At 38.2% G+C, this 22,690-nt stretch overlaps 1 protein-coding gene across 1 annotated transcript in view; it reads right to left on the reverse strand.

Annotated features, from left to right (window-relative positions):
- Positions 1-22,690, reverse strand: part of st6galnac3 (ST6 (alpha-N-acetyl-neuraminyl-2,3-beta-galactosyl-1,3)-N-acetylgalactosaminide alpha-2,6-sialyltransferase 3) — a 94,849-nt gene that overhangs the window by 71,754 nt on the left and 405 nt on the right. The gene's annotated exons all lie outside the window — the stretch shown is intronic.

Genomic DNA, 22,690 nt, shown 5'->3' on the forward strand with positions numbered 1-22,690 from the left:
ACCGCTACAAATCACATTACTGATCAAATTAAAAGCACTGGCTCTAAACCAGTGGTTTATTCATAATTAATTAGGTATATTTATTACTTTGTTTAGGTTCTTTTACAGTTTTGCTCTGCTCATAATTAATAAAAAGTCTAAGCCTGTTGGATGCTTTTTGTATTTTTTATATTATTGTCATTTGCCATATTTATTCATTACTTTTCTTTATTCATGGAATACATCTGACTAACAGCTGATTTTAAATTAAATTAGCTGCTCGAGTAGGTTCATGGTGTTACATTAGATATCTAGACAAAGAAAGAGCACAAGCTTTACACAGAATCTATTTCCAGAACTCTTCACAGTGATAGTAAGAAATGCGATAGCAAGCATGGAAATTACATTTGCAATGCAAAGATGTTTCCCCCGGCAAACTGTTTCCACACCCATGGCAGAGTGAGCCATTAAAGTCCAATTTCAATTAATAATAGATTCTCAAAATATTTAGTGAGTGTTTTTGAACTATCCTCTCCTCCAGTCCCCAGCTAGTTCTCAAGAATCATTACTAGCCCTCAAAGGAAATGAGACGGCACAACTCGCAAACAAAAACCCGTCTTCTAATGAAGTGGATTTAATGACGTGATTTCATTACAGAGATTGATCGAATACACATTCTCATTTCATTACAAACCCATAAGATTTACTTTCTTCTGGACCACAAAATGAGATGTTAGGGAGGATGTTCACCCTGCTTTTTTATGCAATGAAAGTGAATATTAAGACTTTGAATACAGCGCACAAGAACAACTAAAGTAGGTCTTTAGCCCCACCATTACTAACAGGTATCTGTTTTTTTACTGTGTCTGTTTTGCCTATATGTTGGACAAGATGTCAGAAATAGTAGAGATTGAGAAATCTGCCCTGAAATACAGTTCTAAAGCTGTGTACAGTGCAGTAAATGCCCGAGTGCTGTACTGACAGTGATCAGCAGAGGGAACCCTGCTCTGCCTGTATGTCATGCTTTGCTAACCAGAGAACACAAGCAGTGTTCAGTTTTTATTCCATCTGAGACAAAAGAGGAGAATATCTATGCCTACTTTTGCTATTTAAGTTTAGTTTGTCATTTTTAGTAAAAGAGTCATGTGGATAAAGTAGAATGCTGGAAATTATTGCAAGATTGTGTTAAAGGACCTCAACTTTGGCGTTTACTTTCACAGAGCACACAATTAAAACGTTAACCGTACAAAAACTTAACTTTTCAAATTACAAATAATTACAAAGAAACAGCAACACATTGAATCAAACATGAAATGTTTAAAGTAGAAAGACTGAAATAGTTTTTTCTTGTATTAACATGTAACATGTTTGTTTGTCTGTCTTCCTTGTCATCTTGACCCAGTTTCTAGTTTGTTCCTTTGATTGTTGTAGTCCTTCATTTCACTTGGTGTTAATTAATCATCTCATTAGTTCCCTTTGTTTGGTCAATGGATTTATACCCCGAGTTCTCCCTTATTCTCTGTCCGTCTTCGCTTCCACTTGAGTTTGGTTGTTTTAAAAGCCTTGCGATTCCTTCTTGCAACCAACACGAGACAGAAAGACGGATCAAACTGTAAAATGGACTTAATAGACAGGAGAAGAATTCCCTTGAGACTCACAGCCATGCGTTTCTCGATCGGACCCTGACCAATTGCTGAGTGTCTTCTACCATTCAAGCCTCAACGCGAAGAAGACAAAGGCACGCCTGCATGGTGTGGGTCCAGGAGGGAATTTCCTTGAGTACGAGGAGTGGGTGCTTGTGAAGTGCGGTTTGGCATGCACCATTGGCCCGGCTGAAGATTACATCATCACCAACCCCACTCCAGCACCGCCAGAGACCAGCCATCCACCACAAGCGAGTGAAACTATAGAGATGTTGCATGAGCCCACCGCAGACCAGGGAGAGCAGCCTGCCATGATTGAGGATCCGAGATCAGGGAGAGGACGGGTGGAGACATCACCCCAGAGCCCGAGCCCCTCGAAGTGTTTGACCAGGTGCGCGAGCCGGCAACACCGTGGATCATTGAGGGAGTATTAGTGGAGTTTGAAGGGATGGAAGGAAGCCCCGCTTAATACCCCACCCCGGTGGACGTGATGGATAAGACCGTTGGAAGCTATTTAAAGGATTTTATGGACCAGTTTGAGGAGGTAATCCCAGTGAATCCCCTATTTCCTATGCTCCTGCCTAGTCCTAATTTGCCTGATTCTCCAGCATTTCCTGATGCCCCAGAATGCCCGCCCAGCCTCCCTCTCCTGCCTCCTCTAACTGCCAGTTCCTCATCCCGCCTCCGCTGTTTCCCTCTAACCCTTCTGCATCTCCTAAACCATCTTGTGCGGATCTGCCGCAGTGCTCCAGGTTACCAGCTACGCCTAGCCCAGAGGACCCCCTGGCTCCATCTCAGCCTCTGAACCCATCGCTCCACCTCGGCCTGTCGACACATCGGCTCCACCTTGGCTCCTCCCTTACTCGGCTTTACAGGAAACCATCGCCCTTACAGCTCCACCGGGCTTACTTGTCCCTCCGGCTCCGCCTTGGTCAGGCGTCGTCCTGCCTGTGCCTTCGGCTCCGCCTGGCTCTACCTTCCCACCGGCTCCGCCTCAGTCTTCTGGCTCCTCGGACACTTGTCTCCACCTCGGTATCCAGTGCCATTGGTGTTGTGTGAGCTCTGTGGCTCGTCAGCTCCGGCTGGGTCTCCATCAACAGTAGCTTTATCTCCAAAGGTCGTCCCAAGGTTTTTATCCATCAAGTCTCCACCCTCCCTCCCTGGATCACGACCTGGCTTCTCCCGCTCCTGGCTCCTCCCACCCTCCACTCCCCCATGGACTGAGTGGTTTGCCATGGACTCTCTCTGTTTCTCTCCAGTTTCTCGCCTTCCTCAAGAGCCCCTGCCCTCCCACCTCTGTTGGACTATTTACGGCGCAAGGATGCGCCTTTTTTGGACTGCGTTTGGACAAATGTTTACTTTGTCTGTCTTCCTTGTCATGTGACCCAGTTTCTAGTTTGTTCCTTTGATTGTTGTGTTCCTTTGATTGTTGTATTCAGTAGTCATTCAGATCATCTGGTGGTAATTAATTATCTCATTAGTTACCTTTGTTTGGTCAATGTATTTATACCCTGAGTTCTCCCTAAGTCTCTGTCCGTCTTCGCTTTCACTTGAGTTTAGTTGCTTTCTCATTGTTCTCGGAGTATATATCATTAAAGCCCTCGTGTGATTCCTTCTTGCCAACACACGTGACAATACTCAAATTATCTTTGTTTTATTTAGAACTTCAAAAAGATCTGCTCTACACTGAAAAAAACTTTTTCACTAACAATTTTCACTAGCAAATGTAACTATTATTTACACAGAAACAGCAAGTAACATATTGAATTAAATGTTTCCATTTTGAAGCATAAAGATTCAAATAGTATTTTCTTGTAAAACTTACTCCAATAATAACCTTATTTACGACTTTGTACCTTTTTTAATGCAATATCACAATATTAAGTTTTTTTACTTTGTGCTTTAGTTAATTGTGTCTCTTCAGTGTCAGTAGCTGAGTCTACATGCACTTATTTTATGCAAATTTTGGGATAAGGCATACAAATTCTGGTTTGAAACACCATGATGTGTATTCCAAGTTGTGCTTGCTTGAGATGGATGTATTTTTTATTCGATAAGGACATGTGCATAAACTTGAGAGATGTGCAAAATTACTCTGAATCCCTAGATGTGCATCAAAAAATCTCATTGCACAGCATATCAAAATGTTGCTCTGGTCCTTCAGATATGCCAGAGCCGAAGCTTGTCATATATATATATATATATATATATATATATATATATATATATATATATCAATGATAAAAAGAAACCCTACAATTATCAAAACTTAAATTGTAGTTACAAATATCTGGCATCATGAGTGAGATAAACTGAGGGGGATTCTGAGTAATTTGATCAGTAGCTCATCAGAGCATTTTGTCTGTGCACTATAAATGTATTAAATTTAATAAAAGAGACAATGACTATCACTTCTATGTCATGCCAACTTCCCTGGAAGTGGTGAGATGGAGATGCCGCTTTTCACATAAATTATATTAGCAAATTTGAAAACATTGTGTATTTGTGTAATTAATGGCCTAATGTGGTGTGTTCTGTAATAATTGAAAAATCAGGGCTGATCAACACATTGCATTGAGGCACAAAAAAGGTGTATATGAAAACTTTTAAATATTTTTGACCACAAAGGATTTCATTTGGTATTTTTTTACACCATGGTTCATAACAAGAAGGCTACAGGAAGACCTTAAATTTATTTAAATTAATGCATTGTTAGTAATTTATTCAAATAAACTCTATATTAAAATCTAAATTAAAATGTTAAATAAAATACATAAAATCACGCAAACATGTTTCTTTTTTAACTATTGTTCTTATTGAAGAACATACAGTTATTGATATTTTTGCAATCACAAAATCATAGTTAATTAAATAAATCAATACTTCCAGTTCTATTATATATATATATATATATAATATGGCTATGGCTATGATCCGCTCTTATTCAATAACACACACACAGTTATGCCAAAATGTCAGTTGTGTCGCGTATGCTCATAACATAACTTGGCTAAATAACTTTTGTAGCTTTAATAAGGATAAGTCTATATTTAATCTATAATTTATGCCGTGCAGACTGTTTTATAACTTTATTTAATTTCTTTATATTGTTCTGTATATGTTAGACAGGTAGCAAGTTAGTGACACTTTGTATGGGTTTATGTGAGGATTGTTTGAAGCTCACTTGTTCAAATGTTTAAAAAAAATTGATAGCTTTCAATTACACTGTAATGTTTAATGGCTAATTAATGTTTAAAATTGGGGGGGAAATCATTTTTTATCCAGACATCAATAGCAGTATTAGCATCAGTGATACTGAGCTTCGTTCATAAAAAGATGCCATTAAACAAGTATTTAAAATATACTGTCTTTATGTTGTCTCTACATTAATTTGTAGATTAACTGTGAAATGATTACACTATAAAATATACAAACTAAATATAAACCTATAAAATCGCGATTAATCACAGAATTATTTTTTGATTAATCGAGTAAATTTTTTTAATCGATTGACAGCACTAATAGATTAGAATAAATAGAATAGAATAAAGATTTGTCATAATTACAGCAGAAACACCGGAAATATCTTCCAACCTTTGAGTCCTGGCCATTTTTCTTTGCAAAACTGCTCAACTGCTTAGTCAGGTTGCATGATCCAAAGATCCAAATTTGTCCAAATTGTATTTTTCTGTAAGAATTTCTCTCGCAGAATTCCTTCTCCTACATGCATTCTAGCAAACTAGATGACATACAGATCCTCACCCGGGCAACAATTGTCTTCTTCAGAGAGGTCACTGGTTTATTGGTGGCTCCCTCAGTAGTATCTTTATCACACGGTCACTCAGTTTTTGAGGACGGTATGTGTTCTAGATATACAGCTGTGTCATACATTTTTACCTTTTGTTAATTATTTGTTTTAGATCACTTTATAAAGAAAAAAATCCAGTGATTTAAACAACAAAAGATGAAGTGAATACATTAATACTTTTATTTATAACCATATAGTCTCCAGTGACTGCATCAAAGAGTGTCTGTATCCCATGGACCACTAAACCCCTTTTAAACACCCCAGGAGGCCAAACTATAAAAGAAAAGACAGTCTATATTAAAAAGTTGTTATTTTATTTTACACTGTATTGTGGGTTTAATGGTAACATTACATTTACAATACTGTTAACAGGGATGTTAGCTATACCAATGTAAGTCTTTTAAGAAGTGACAAACCCCTGGTAAAGACTGCAAAACATTGTCAAACTGAAGACACCCAATGCATTTTTCTTCCTTTATTTAATTATTCATATCACATTCTTTCATAGACTGAATGCTCAGTATGACACCCATGAACTGTTTAGCATTTAAAGGGCTTTCATAAACGAGGTCACTGAAGATGTAATCCTGGTGACATGACACATCACTATAGAGCTCTGAGCCAGTCTGTCACAAATTCTCCACCAATCAGCCGAATTAAAACTTCATTGGGGGAGTGAAATTGAGAAAGACTAGAGTATGTGGCTTTAGGCTTTCAAAATATAAAACACTATAAACTATAGTTCATTGGTTACCGTTTCGTACGGATCATCACAGTAATTGACGTCAAAGCATAATCATTATAATAGAGATGCCTAAAAATAAACGTATTTAAAATTCCGATTATAGTGTGGAACAAGTTTAATGATTTATCTTCTTAGGTTCCAAGAATGTGTGATGGCTGGTTGCTGGCAAGACAGTATTCCCAGTCAATGACCTTGAGATGCTCTTTCAAAAGTTTAGTTGTCCTGTTGCCACAGTGGCGCCATATATCCATTTTGTATGTCTTCAATGCACGCTCTAAATGTTGTGTTGTGAATGTTGTGTATGATGTTGTTTATTAGGCATTATGCGTGCATTTTAACGCATTAAGAATACCCTTATGAGGCATCATAAATGCAGGCTTCAACTGGTGTTAAAATGCATTGTACTCTCTTAAAAGTTATTACCACAAAAAAGTTAAGAATTATAATGTATTGTAACTGTTAATATGATTACGTATCAAATTATACAACTTATAAGGTTGTTTATAAGGCATTATGCATGTATTAAAATGTACAATTATAATGCATTATAAATACAAGCTTCATAGAAAGTGGTTCCTATTGGACTATGTACTTACTATAGGGTTAGGGTTAGGAATAGAGCATAAAATAACTATAAAGAGCACGGTTATGGGGAGATGGCAAAAGTGGAAGAGATGCTTGCGAGCTATCTCTCCCCCGAAGCGGCATCTTCCCTAAAGGCACCGGCATTACCCACTAAGCCAGTCAGAACCACATCATCACTAGTGGGTAAAGCTTATTCAGCCGCTGGTCTGGCTGCAGCATGCCTTCAGAATTGTCTTATGGATGTGCCCCTGTCACCTTCTGGTCTCTTCGGCGATGCTGTTAATTCAGTCATCGAAAGAATGAGCCACAGAAAGGCTGGGGACAGCGAGGGCACTCTCATCCACAGCCTTCGAAGGGTAAGACGGATCTGAGGACCATCATTATCTCTAAGAAGGCTGTGGGGAAAAGGTCCTGATGCCCAAGGGCTCAGGCCAATGAGGGCAGTCCCCCCCGAAGCGGAACGGTCAACACCTCATTATACGGTGCCCGTCTCTCTTCTGTGCCCTCAGGGGACCGAGGAGGGCTCCAGAGCACTCAGTTCGGTCGTTCCCTGCCGGTTCGCCGTTACAGGGCGTCCGGCTGATTGCACAACAAAAACCGGAAGCCAGTCTCTAGGGCAGAGGTGCCCAACTCTACTCCTGCCGATCGACTGTCCTGCACAGTTCATCTCCAACCCTAATCAAACATACCTGCCTTTAATTTTCAAGTGATCCTGAAGACCTTAATTAGTTGCTTCAGGTGTGTTTGATTAGGGTTGGAGATAAACTATGCAGGACAGTCGATCGGCAGGAGCAGGGTTGGGCACCCCTGCTCTAGGGGCTGGTACCACTAGTAGAATTTTTGGCAGCGTGGAAGCTACTGCCAAATGTATCAAATGTATCAAAGGGTATCAAATACAGTTCGGGTCTCGCCCGCCCAGGTTTATGGGGTTCCTATCCACCATGGTGGGCCCCGAGCAGGTTCTAGAAATGGAACAAGAAGTGGAAACCCTGTTGGAGAAAGGGGCCATAGAATATGTACCTCCCTCCAACAGGAAAAACGGGTTCTACAGCCGGTATTTCATCGTTTCAGTGCTAAACGAGTCTGTCATGCAACTAAAGTTCAGAATGTTAACACTGAGACAAATCGTGCCACAGATCAGATCAGACCAGCCGATAGGGACAGGTCTCTCAACTGAGGTTGTAGAGACCATTCTACATTCCAGAGCTCCCTCCACAAGGAAACTTTATGCCCTGAAGTTTTCACTTCATGGTGTAGTTACCGTCAGTTGGACCCAGTTAACTGCTCGGTTGGTACAGTGCTGGAGTTCCTGCAGGAGCGGTTCACTGCAGGTCTATCCCTGTCCACTTTGAAGGTTTATATGGCGGCCATAGGTGCTTACCACATTATTTTGGGTGGAATGTCTTTGGCTAAAGATCCGTTGGTATCTTGTTTCCTCCATGGTACTCTGAGGCTAAGGTCTTCAGCTCGTACCAGGGTGCCAACATGGGATCTGGCCATTGTCCTTCAAGGCCTTTCCCTGGCTCCCTTCGAGCCACTGGAGGAGGTTCTGGCTAAGTTCCTGACCCTAAAAGGTTTGTTCCTCCTCCCTATCACGTCTCTTAAAAGGATAGGAGATTAGCAAGCACTGTCGGTTGCACCCTCGTGCTTGGAATTTTCACCTGGCATGGTTAAAGCGTTCCTTCATCCTAGACCAGGTTATGTTCCAAAGGTCCCCACTAATGTGGCCAGATCTATCATCCTGCAGGCATTTTGTCCTCCTCCCTTCCAGAACTCGGACCAGGAAAAGAATAATCTGCTATGCCCAGGCAGGGCGCTAGATGCCTATGTCCACAGAGCTGCCCTGTGACGTAAATCTGAACAGTTGTTTGTATGTTTTGGGCCCCTTAACAAAGGGTCTCCTGCATCTAAGCAGATAATGAGCAAGTGGGTGATTGAGGCTATCTCACTTGCTTATGAATCGGTTGGACAGCCTTCACCTATGGCTGTCCGTTCCCATTCTACTAGGAGTACGGCGGCCTCCAAGGCCCTTATAACAGGAGTTGCTCTCCAAGATGTTTGTGATGCGGCAGGTTGGTCCTCACCGCACACATTTGTAAGGTTCTACTCTTTGAACTTGGACTCTACACCAGGGTCCCAGGTGCCCAGGGTCGTCCTAGTGCTGCTCCTCCTAATTTCACACTGGACAGACACTTGTCACTCTGGTGGCGTTGGTATAGACGTTCCCTTACCGTCAATCGACGTAGCGCGAGTTCCATTGAAAGGGAACGCCTCGGTTATGAGGTGAACCGAGGGAAGGGAACGAGACACAGCGTCACCTTGCCATATCTCCTACGTGCCTGTCAGCGACTACTTCAGACTTTTACGAAGCTAGCTGGTTTGGGCAGGCATTATAGTTTCCTGGTACATGAGGTCAGCCGCCTCTGATGTTCCGTCACACCATTGTATTGATTTTACATTTGCTTCAAGACGTCATAAAGCGAATCGTTTCCTTAGTGTCAATCGACGCAGCATCTCGTTCCCTCTTCAGGGAACCGAGGTTACAGTCGTAACCGAGGCGATTTCCTTGCATAACATTTAATAATGAAAGATGCATTTAGTTTTTGACATATACACATATGTGTGTGTAAATTAGAGTTGTTCCGATTCCGATACTAGTATCGGAAATGCCGCCGATACCAATAAAAATGCTGGCATCGGTATCGGCGAGTACTTCTACCCATGTATCGATCCGATACCATTTTCTTAAACAATATCTAGTTATCCATGCTAGCTTTGCATAGGTAAAAACGATATAAATACTGTTCATTTTCTCACACAAACCGCTCGTTTCGTTTCTTAGGCCATCAATGTGTACTTACATTTACGAGTCATTAAATCATGTTTAATTTGGACTTCTTTGTGCATGCTCTTTGAGGTGGTGACCATAGACCTGCATTATATGACTGACAGACAAGAACGGTTTGACCTAAAAATATCAAAATTGAAACTACTGCGGAAACAAAGACACCTACATCTTGGATGCCCTTGAGGTAAGCTAAAACATATCAAAAATTAATTTCAAAGTGAACTATCCCTTTAAGAAAGATAAATAATATATTGCTGGGAAATGTATGTCAGATAATAAAAATACTCTAGTAGTTCACTGTATGTATTTGTTCATGTTTAATTAAGGGATAAGTCTGAAACACGCCATAAAATAATTCTATCAATTCATACAGTGCTAGTATGAATTGCAGCTGTATAGATACTGTACACACCCAGGTATCGGATCAGTACTCGGTATCGGCCGATACCCTGAGTCCAGGTATCGGAATCGGTATCGGGAAGGGAATCGGAACATCTCTAGTGTAAATCAATATTTTTTTATTGTATGTTTTGAAAACAGACACTCTACTCAATATATGATATTTTTAACAGAGGGATTAGAGGAGGAGGACAAAGTAATTGCTTCTAGAGAATGTTAACAGCCCATTTACACGAGACCGTTTTCAACTAAAAATGGAAAACTTTTTTATGCGCTTTGGACGTTCATTTACATGTCAACAGCAAAACGCTGTTGGGGGCCTGAAAACGCAAACTTTTGAAAAAGTTTCAAAGAGCAACATCATGACGCATGCCTATTACGTGTTCAACATAGGTGAGTAGTGTTTCTTTACAAAGTGACATCGCCAACTACTGGCCTGGCATGAATAATACAATGTTTTAGTTGTTTTCTCGGATCCGTGGTAACGGGGATCGCTTTGACAACATTGTCGTCTTTATGCGAAAAACGCAAAGAAAAAACGTTTCTGTTTTTAATACATCGTTGTAGTGTAAGCGTACCATAAGAATGTAAGGGGATAAACTGAAGGTCGCTGCACAACGGAGGATAAGGCATGCATGTAAGGTTTATATTCTGACTGATAAGTATGGAGATGTTGTAAGTTATCTGAGGCACTCAAATGCAAGATAACTACCAAACACAAGCCCCCTCCTTCCATCACACTCTTGGTAGAAGCCTCAGATATATTGCCCCTTTTATCTCTTTTTTTTCTCTCTCTCTCGTTTCAAGTTTTATTGCAAATGTTGCGAGAAACAACTTGTGAATAATGCTTCTTTCAGTAGTCAAGGTCAGTAGGCCTGGGAACAGTCTAGGGTGTCAGATAAAATGTTTTCTATTAAAAAATATTAATGTACAGTACGTTAGGTGGGCATATTATGGGATGTTGAGGAAGACCAATGTGGATGAAGATGAACTGCAGAGTGTACATATATGATAAAAGGAAGTAGGAGGCCTTATGAGAATATGTTAATTTGCTTTTCCAATCAACTTTGTTCAATGATAAATAAATATGTATGATTTTACTGAATAAATACTCTTTTTTGCTTAGAGCTCATTTTGTAGCTCGGAGAGATATGTTTCGGTTGTAAGAGAGACTACCCTTGATCTTGATTTAAGAAAAATACATTTTATTTCATTTTTACCATTGAGTGGGCTGACTTTAATTTTATTGGTGAATTTCCACCACAGTGTAGCAGGGCTCTCAAGTGTCACTCATTTCGGTCTTTTGTCACGCACTACCACCACACATTGTATTTCTTACGCTGAAAAACTATTTATAATATATTTAATATGCCGCAGCGCCCCAAATTTATCTGGCCGCGGCCGCGTCGCTCTCACTATATGGACCCGGCAGGAATCAAGCGCGTCTCCCCTGGAGTTCTTTGTCGAGCCTGCCAACTATCAGCCAATCAAAAAAAAAAGAGAAAGGGGCCACACAATAGCCAATCAGAAAATAGCACTATTGTATCTGGGTAAGATTCAAGATAAGTCATGGTCTCCTGTTTTAATGTTACAAAAAATTCACAACTTGTTTGACACAAACAATGACAACTTGACTGCTGTTAGAGAACGTTTCCCAGATAATTAGCATCAGTTTTTTAATGAGTGTCTGTAACTTAGCCAACAGTTTTACAGCCTGTTCACTAACAACACCTGCTCAGAACAAGTAGTCTAGGCCTAGTCATATTTTCGTTATCACACGATGACTGACATATTGTCACATTAAACATCTCTCTCCAAATACAAATAGGCTTAATAATTTTATAAGCACTACATAAAATAAAGTGTATTGCATAGTCGATGTTATAGGTCACTTTTAAAATCATGTCATATTTTATAATTATATCCGGGCCATGGATGCATTAATCATTGCATCTGTCTTTCAGAGATGTCAGGTATAAAGCAATTAAGCATCCTCTCATTCTGGGATGTCACTCTTGCCCGTCTTTAAAACTTGAGAGCCCTGGTGGTGTAGATTTGGTAAATATATTTCTACTGGAATATCTACTCTAATTATTACAATTCTGTTTGTTTTCAAACTTGTTTGGTATCAATTTATGATGGTCCCCTTTAGACATTCTGTTGACTTTAAGTAACTTTGCAACTACATGTCACTTTGCAACTTATTAGTAGTTGTATTAACTTATTAGAGTATTAGTAGACTGTCTGCTTAATATCTGCTAACTCTTTATTTTGATGCTCCCTCAACAGACAATCTACTGACTATAAGTATCTTTGCAATCGCATGTCATTGCCTATTCTACTAACTCTTAACCCCTTATTCTACTAACCCTTAAACCCCTTATTCTACTAACCCTAATCCTACCCCTAAAAGTCTACTCAACTAATACTCTAAGAAGAGTTAGTTGACATGTAGGTGCAATGGTATATGTATAGTCAACAGAATATCTAAAGGGGACCATCAAAATAAAGAGTAACCACTTGTTTTATTAACAGAAACTTAAAGTGTTGTTAATATATATAATCAATGATGAATAGTCATGGGGGGGGGGGGGGTGATGTGAAAAAAATGATAAAATGGTGTGAAAATTGATGTGAAAAAAATGATATAATGGTCATTTTCATACGCAGCAAAAATTCATTGACATATTTCCCGATTCAATCAGCCTGCAAAGCACCATTTTACCCTAAATATATAATATCCACTGCATTTGAACTTTATTATTTGCCAATTTCTGCAACAATCATTCCACGTGTGGTAGTCCTCACAAATCAGCTTGTAATTTATTTATTGGCTTATTCATTTATCTATTTTATGCATATATTTAAAAGCAACTTTTTGTTGTGTAGCCTAATGCAGTCAGGTTGATTTAGTCATATTAAATAACATTTTAGCTAATATTTTAGTAAATTTAGATGTAACCATGTGATTTTAGTTTGCCTGACAAAACATTTAGCAGTCCATGACATTTTCAGGGTTTAGTCTAAATTTGACAAAACAATTTGGAAATCCAAAAGGGTTTGCTATAGCCTTTTTATGTCTTGTTCTGTAAGATGTTTTGTCAATCCGCCACCTACAACAATCTCAGTCACCTTATAACTTACTACAGCCGACACAGTCAGTGATTTCTGTGCTGTGCTTTCCAAGGCCAAGACAATGTCTGTCAGCTGTGTGGGTGATTAATGTGAGCACTGAGCTGTTCTCTGACACCCTGCACTTAAAACAATTGAGCACCATTATTCCTGGTGAGGGTCACACAAAAAAGGTTCACGTTCACTGATGTGCTTCCTAGGCTTTGTGTTTTGGTGTGACCTGGAACTTTGCCATGGACACATATCAGCTCAGATGCTGCCTTGTGAAATTATCGTGGCATTTTTAGATCTAGGACGCTGTGTACTCGAGGCAGGTCCCCGGCAATGACCATCTGGTTCAGGAAATAGCTACACTGTCAGAGAGATACTAAGCCAATACTAAAAACACTGTATGATATCTGGCAAAGTGCAATGCGATATCAAATGCTTCTTAGTGCAGGTTTTGAAATCTATGACTTTTTCCATGACCAGAAATAGATATAGAAAATTTGAGTGAATAAGACATTTAAACATTATAGCTTCCCATTGTCACACTATGTAGCCTTCTAGTAACATACTGACCCTCACAAAAATGTAAAAATGTCAAGACTAATTTTATCCAAGGTAAGTGAATCAAGTTTTTTTTTTTTTTTACATTATATGTGAAATAGAGGGTTAAGTATCAACTAAGAATGGCTCCAGCCAATCTTCTATTTTCTTACTACTAAACGATTGAAAAGTCAAGTTAGTAAATCTATTTATTATCTGAGGGCGAGATAAATGCTTGAACACCACAACATCTGGGTTTGTTCTGAAAAATTCACATGGTGTCACTGCTTAAATAGACATTTCAAACTATTCCTTTGAAAAATAGTGCCATGTCACTTAGGAGCTTGAGCTACAGTACAGTAACAAACACCTAGGCATACGTACTGAATGTTAAATTCAAACACACGAACTGGCATTTTTCTCTGTCAAGGTCCAGGTATTAGATGTCAGTCTAGTCAATGAAGTTATCTAACCCTGTGACTATAGAATTACACCGTTTTCTTCCTAAAAGACTCCTTTCATTGAGGACTCAAGGACAGGTTCTATAGGATGACCACAATGTAGACAAAAATACAGCTTATCAAGTAGGAAAAGGAAATCTCAACTTACTCCCTGATATGAGCTAGTTTGGCATGGAATGATGGAGTATAGCCTAGCTGATCTTAGTTCAATAACACAATGCAAATTTAAGTCAGAACGTCTTGAATTGTGAAAATTATGCCCTCATATTCTATAAAACATTTTGTACCTGAAGAGATTTAAACTAGTTTAATAATTTAATGCATTATGCAATATGTTTAACACCATAATGTGATTTCTAAAAATCGGTTCTGATCGGAACTTTCAGAACTGTTTTTGGATTGGGGGAAACCGGAGCACCCAGAGGAAACCCACCCAGACAAAGTCCTCTGACTCAGTCAGGACTCGAACCGGAGACCTTCCTTGCTGTGAGGCAACAGTGGAACCCAACTGAGCCACCGTGCTACCCAGGGCAATATATATATATATTAGTGCTGTCAAACGATTAAAATATTTAATCGCGATTAATCGCATTAATATCATAGTTAACTCGCAATTAATCGCACATTTTTATCTATGTCTCTTGACTTCTTTTTGTCCCATTATTTTTTCTAATTGTAATGCTATTATCAACATGGAAAAGTGGATCGGCTTGCTTTGTGCAAATGTTTTTTGATTGAAAATATACTGTGTTCAATTTCACACTAACATTCTCACTTGGAGCAAATAATCTCTCACACAATGTAACACTGTCCATCAATAAAAGGGTGAAAGAAATACTGAGAGGTACTGATATTGACGAGGGGGCGGAGAATTTGCATCAGCTGTGTGTGTGTGTGTGTGTGTGTGTGTGTGTGCTTGGCCATCAAGTGGTGTTTCAGACTGGACGTGCTGCGATGATGATAGCTCAGTTCACAACGACAAAACACACAGATCACTTTGGTCTTGTCAATGGAACCATTTGGCAACTTTTTAAAAGTAAACTTTCAATTCAGAATCTTATTGGCATCAATTTCGGCATCTCGCGCTTGTCATCCACTCAAAACGTAACGTTAACCTACTATTTGGCCGGCTCGCAACAAGTGTGTTTCCGGTCTAGCTAGATCCGGTGCTTTCAGACAGGCCACGGAATGCGCGGCGCTACGCCAGTTTTCAAAACTTTTTGGATGCCAAAACGTTTCTATTGGCCGCGCTGGTAATCGTCACAGCGGCAAAAGTTGAACTATTTTGACAGCGGTGTGCGCGCCACTGCACTTGCGCTTTGGTCGATGAAGCAACAAAACGTCCTCACGCGGCGCAAGCCATTGAAATGAATGGGTTTCATAGTTTGCTAGGCCAAAAAGACTGTTAATCTCGCGATAAAAAAAATAATCGCGTTAAAATGGGTTTGCGTTAACGCCGTTAATAACGCGTTTAACTGACAGCCCTAATATGTATATATATATATACAGGGTAAAAAAGAACCAAACTAGAAACAGGGGAGCATAATCAACAAATAAAAGGTCATGATGGACTGACAAACAAGAGGAGAAATTTTAAAGGCCCACTGAAGTTGCTATGGATAAATGCATTTGCTAAATGAATAACTGAATTAAAGTAGTCCATATGACTCACTAATATTCCAAGCAGTGAAAGTATCTTAAATGTAATATAAAAGTAGAAAAATCACAGACAAAGCTCGAACGTAGCATTTATATATATACAGTATATATATATATATATATATACAGTATATATATATATATTTTTTTTAAAGGCACATCAACGTCTCACCAGGAACCACATGAGACTGAATAAGTAACACATTTTCTGTAAAACTGCTTTGAAACAAGTATTGTGAAAAGCACAATACAAATGAATGTGAATTGAATTGAATTAAATCAATGAAAATAGGCCTGTCACTAACGGTTATTTTGGTAATTGGTCGAATATTTTGATGATTAATCGAGGAATCTGATATTTTTAGTGGTAGTAAAAATAGACCAAAGGGAACAATAACCATTAAAATGACTTAAGGCCAACATACGTATAATAATAAAGGTTTATTCGGTTACTAAACATAAAACAGAATATATACAACAAATTCATTACAAACAAAGAAGGTAACCGAACAGGTGTAGGCTGAAGCCATGGCTTATTACATAATAACAATGAGGAAATAATAATTGGTTCAGATAAAGTATAAAAAGCAAGTAATCATATGGTTTTATTGAACAACACTTAAATAATGTAATAATAAATAATACAAACATAATCAACGTATGTACATTACATATTATAACAAATGCCTGCAGGCAGTGCCAACTGTGATTGTTGTTGTTACAATTTAGAGAATGATCAAATCCTTGTTTAATATTGGCCAAACAACATTTCATTCAAACATCCACTTAATCTTTAATATTTGGCCACTTCTTTACGATAAAAATGCAACAGCCACTGTCATTTCTTGGACAAGAACAATGTGGACATCAAAACATGCAAACTCAGAGCGAGGGGTTCAACTTTTATTTTGAAATCACGATAAACAACAGTTTGCATATTTAGAAACATATTATTAATGTATTCTCTTGTGTTGGCGTAGGTTTATAAATTAGTTACCGTACGAATATGATGAAATGGCGCACATTGCGTTCCCAGATGAACGTCATAACCAAACTCACATCATATACAGAGAAGGAGTTTGTTAGCCGAGCTGCTGAGCTGCGCTCCATGCATGTAACAGTGCCGCACTTTACTATGAAACTCATAGCGCATCAGACTTTATGCGTTTCCAAATGCATGTTATTGGGAACCCAAACAAACAGCACATGCAGAGACTGAATCGTGTGGAGCAGCATTTACTGTGAACGGAGCCGCTCTGAGACAAAAGAAATTGATTGTATTAAATGGTTTTAATATATCGATTCATGCAGCCTTTGAAAACGGTCTAATAATGCGGTTCATGGATTCTTGTACGTGGAATACGTCACTTCCAGTATTTTCCCGGTTAATTACACCACTTACTATGTTGAGGCAACATGAACTTCATCAAAATAGCTTTATAAAATTCCAGATTTTGAGAAAACATTGATTTAGCACAAATGAAAAAATTGTTGGTATCCAAAAGCCCAGCATATAGAAAGTCTTTCTTTGCCTGTCTTTGATCTGAAAGACTCCTTGTCCAAATCATAGGCATGCAGGGACATTGAGTAATACCGTTTACAAATTCATCTAAATCAAAAGTGACACTTGGGTTGACGGTCCAAGATGTCACCATAATTCATCACATACTGTTTATAATTATGTGGATGGAAAAATACAGTACAATAACAGCAATAATAACTGATCTGCGTCATTCACTCCATATTATAGGGTTGATTAATTGAGTCAAGCCACGGAGGAGAAGAAATATTTAAAATCTCATTTTTATTAAATGAATATTTGATTTGCATCTTATTAAACAATAAAAGTGAGCGGCAATGTCAACAGTAAATGATGACAGCAGATTTGCATATCACAATCCAAAATTATCCATTAGAAATGAAACTTTATTAAAGAAGGTAAACGAAATTCGGTCTGGATTCACATCTGTTGTGTGCACATGGATCAGAAGTGTAAATCCTCAAACAGCCACACAAGCAGATGCCTACAATATCTCTCCCTGGCCTCCTCACATTCCAGCTAAGCTACTTACCCACATCAACACTGTTACCATTCCAAGCCAGATTACCAGTCAAATGAGATGTCATTCACTTCCTGGCCTAGCTGTTTTTCTCCACCTCCTAAACAAAGCCGAGCTACCATTACATAACTAAACACACCCAGACAACAGAGAGTTCTCGTTGGACATCTCAATGAAAGAAGGACCAAAGTGGACTTACTAACGGGTAAACCGTCTTCTTGGAAGGTTAATGTGTAAAGTGCTTGCTAATCCGTTTTACCTGCAACCTTTTAAGCTTGGTTTTGTTAAACAGCTAAACAAGTGCTTTGAAGAGTTGCACAGGCCAAACCCATATATATATATATATATACAGTATATACTGTATGTATATATATGTATATATTGTGTGTGTGTGTGTGTGTGTGTTTTGTGTGTCTCTGTTTGTTTCTTTGGTGGAGACAGTTTGATGTTACCATAGGTAAAAAATGAAAATTATTATAATTGTAATACACATTATTTACATATACAGTGTTCACCTTTTCCATGAATAACAACCTTAAAATATCTGTTTATCCCACAAATCTATCACTTGGTTTTAGATCAATTTGAATAGAGCACGCAAGTTTTTTTGGTCATTTATGGAGCTTGACAACCTGCATGGGAAAGAACTATGTAATGGTTCTTTAAAAATGCCTTTTTTTTGTCTACCACTGAAAATATTACAGAATACAGTTTTGGGACAACATGAAGGTGCGTAAATTTTCATTTTGGGTGAACTATATAGTTTGCGGTCAGTAAGATTTAAGAAATTTATATATTTAAGCATTAAAATGATCAAAAGATTTACAGTAAAGATTATATTTAACCCTCAAAGAATCCTACAAAACAATTATCACAGTTTCTTCAAAAAGCAGCACAACTATTGATACATTTCTGAGGGATCATGTGACTCTGAAGACTAAAGTAATAATGCTGAAAATTCAGCTTTGCATCACAAACATACATTTAATTTTAAATTTATATTAAAATAGAAAACTTTTTTTGACATTTTAAAAAATATTGCAAATTATTACAGTTTTTACTCTATTTTTTATCAAATAAATAGGACATGGGTAGCCATAAAATACTTTTTCTTACCAACCCCAACACAGTGCCATTAAAATGTATAATGCACCAGATGGACAGTAAAGTAATTATATGTACATTAATGGGAGCTGGATTAGTCCCTAAATTGGCTATATATATAAACTTTGCCAACTTTAATATATTATAGTTTGCAATGCTGAATAATTTCTGAATTTCACAACTCAGAAGTTAAACCTCTTAAAATTAGCCTAATAGAATTAAGTGTAATCTCATCCAAACTGGCTGTTTCTCATCATCTTACTGATAAGCTCTGGACTTAGATTCTTTGGGTCTTTAATACTTTCTGAAATGTTTAACATGTTTGCACCCAGTTTGATTTTGTTTAAGTCTAAAAAAACTCATGTCTAGCAGCATACATTCTTTAGAGTAGATAAACATTGTGTTTAGATAAAGATCCATATAAGACATCCTTCCTATTTGAAACACATTACAATTTTTGTGTCTCCATAATCTACCGATTAAGATCAGTGGGTCATTACAAGCAAATTAGTCAGAATAAACACAAAGAAAATAATCCAATATGGATTTGCTACACCAGTGTTTCCCATAAATTACCTTGTACCATAACAGTTTCTGTTTTCCAAACAGAAAATATATAGCCTACAGATCTCAACAAAAACTAAAATTAAAATCACGATATGGCTTAGTGTAATAATCAAATCACAAAAAGGCTGTAGTTTATTACAGGTGAAACTCGAGAAATTAGAAAATCGTGCAAAAGTTCATTTATTTCAGTAGTTCAACTTAAAAGGTGACACTAATATATTATATAGAGATATTTCAAGCCTTTATTTGTTATAATTTTGATGGTTATGGCTCACAGCTATGAAAACCTGTTCATATTCTAATTTTGAATTTGGGGTTTTCATAAACTGTAAGCCATACTCATAATCTTTCTAAATAAAATATAAGTCACAGTATAATATTCTTGCCAAAGGAAAAGTAAAGTTGTTGAGAGATCTCTTTTTGAAAAGACAGATTGCAAAAGAGCCAGGTTTGAGTCCAAAGGATAGACTGACCTGTACAGAAATTGATCTCTCTCTTATGCAGTTACTTAGCGGAACAGAGCCAAGTTCCTCTTTCCATAGTATATTGCAGCGAAGCAGCTCCATGAGACATAGATACATATGAAAGAAACATATCTAGCTTTTCCCGTTTCGCACCCTGGGTGAGACCATATGTTGTTGTTCTGGACCAAATCAGTAAAATCGTTAAAAAATATGAGTGATTAAATGACAAAACAAGACCTTTTTCTGATTCATCAACAACTAAAAAGAGGTTTGAAACCACTTTAAAGTCCAGATCAAAAGTAAATGCAAAGACTCTATTTGTTCAATTTTCACTGCAGAGGGTTTGGAGCTCTTGATTTTGCTAAATACCCAAATTATTATTGAATCAACCTAAATATATTAAGTTAAAGTTACACCAACAAAACAAAATTAATTGGTTAGATAAAGTAGAAATTGCTCCTTAAGGTCTCGATTGCAGGTCTTTAGAGCAGACGTGGAGAACTGACCACTGGAGCCATGTGAGGTGGACAACACTGGAACTGATTCTCAGCGATTACAAAGAGGCTCTCTCTCAGTGGCACACTGCACTCTGACCAGCTCTTGAAGGTTACATTACCATCACAAAACCGTCCAAACTGTCCAGAAGTACAGCAATGTGCTCCTACAGAACTCCAACACTTCACATCTACATACTGTAAGCAGGAACATACATTTTATATGAGCAGCTTTAAATAGTTAATCTGTCTCTCTTCTCTGTTTACTGAATGCTGTCTGATGCAGACGTATAGATTAAGGGTGATGATAAAGCGCTGACAGAAGCAGCTCTTTATCAGACAGTACAGTCAACTGAGGTACACAAATCTCCTGATTATATGTCTTCAGCTTCCACCAATGGCATAAAACATTGTAATTTAAACCGAAATTGTTACTTGTTGAACATGCTTGCTCTGTGCGAGCAACCCTTTGCATGCAGGACATGTTCCCAACACAACAAACCCACAAACTGTCTGAGTTGGTACAATATTTTAATCTGAATTACTTAACGACCGTTAAAAAGTATATAGTATGAATATGGGTAGTATGAATGAATTTCCGTAGGCTACTTCATCCGCCATGTTACTGTCACGTGACCTAGCATCAGTTGCGTCGTTTCCATAGACAGTATAAGAAGTGGACAGAGCCATCTCATTGGAACTCAGTTGAGACAGTTGAAGCCCATTTTTAGCGATTTTTGAGCACTTCCGTTCCTGACGCGCAGACTCAAACTGACTCAAACTAAGCTTGATGACGTGAGCAACCTGTCTGACAGACGGAAATCTTCTAGTAGCTGTGCGTGAAAATTGCCAACGTTAATCTTGCAGAGACGGGGAACTTGAGCAAAGAGTTCTTTGGCGTGAGTGAGCAGGAGTAAGTATTCCGTTGCTTTTATGGACTCATTATCTATGGGCTTGACGGGACGCCCCCCCGATCGCCTGCGAGCTTCTCCTCCTGTCTGTACGGTAATTTCTGTACAGCGCGACAGAGAGTCGAGTGGTTATGACGCAATCGTTAGCCTATTTTTACTAAATCTGTTTCTACGGGGCCATAATGTAACATAGAAGGTAATGGAGCCCTTTATACATTGTCGTGTTTCTTTAGAAATAAATAATAGACAAATGGAGTCTTTAAACGCCTCAGATGTAAAGTTATTCGCTGTCAAAGTGACGCCAAAATGAATGGGAGTCAATGGAAATGCTAACGCAAGTAAAGTTCTGCTACAAGATGGCGGCACCCGGCCGGCTTCAACTTCCGGTCGATGGATTACCCCCTTGGTCGTTTCACCACCATTCATAAATCCTCTCCCGTTGCCTCATGGGATAGTGGAGTCTATCGAAAGGACACTTCAGAATCTTTTTGCGTACTGTTTTTTACTATATAGTAGGAAAGTATTTGAGTTCAGGAAAATGTGTTCTAAAATCGGCTCAAAATAATAATGTTTTCAGACAATGGAATTATAGTCTAAAGATGAAAGAAATCACATGATTTTCTGCAAAAAATGTCAACTTCGACTGCTGAAAATTCTGATTTTTTGTTTTGTTTTGTTTCATCGATGTGTCCAGACTCAAGGCAAAAGTTGTGTAGTTTATTTCAGCCTTTAGTTGAATTAATGTTCTTTTATCTTTTTTAAAGGAATATCATAATTTGTTTGGTATTAAATAACTAACTTTATTCAAACTATTTATTGCCCATGTCAAGTTTCACAGTTTGCAAAGAACATTTTTTACAAAGCAAAAAAATTTGTGTGTGATTTTTTCTTCTTTAGACTGACAAAACACGAACAGAGATTCGTTCGCGATACTGTCCTTTTTCAAATAACATTGAACAAAAATGATTCACCCTAAGTAAACAAACCCTGAAGCCGCATATTTTATGAGTGGTGGTCTCATGATCCATGAAGGTCTTCATTTGTTTTTGAATAGGTTACAAATCCTCCACAAGACGATATAAAAAGCGTGACTTTACATCACTGGTTGTAATAAAGTGCATGTAACGGGGAAACTTTGTTGCATTTGATGCCTCTTACAACGATGGTCTTTGCAGAATCAGACAGTCTGTGTTTCTGGATACATTAAGTCTCATCATTGCATAAACCAAGTAAATGTGGTTGTAAAGTGTAAGTGAACTGGAAGATCACACGTGTCGTCGCACTTGAACAATGTTCCAAGACA

This window comes from Rhinichthys klamathensis, unplaced genomic scaffold (genome assembly GCF_029890125.1).
Source record: "Rhinichthys klamathensis goyatoka isolate OS25496 unplaced genomic scaffold, OSU_Roscu_1.1 h1tg000011l_1, whole genome shotgun sequence".
Classification (NCBI taxonomy): Eukaryota; Metazoa; Chordata; class Actinopteri; order Cypriniformes; family Leuciscidae; genus Rhinichthys; species Rhinichthys klamathensis.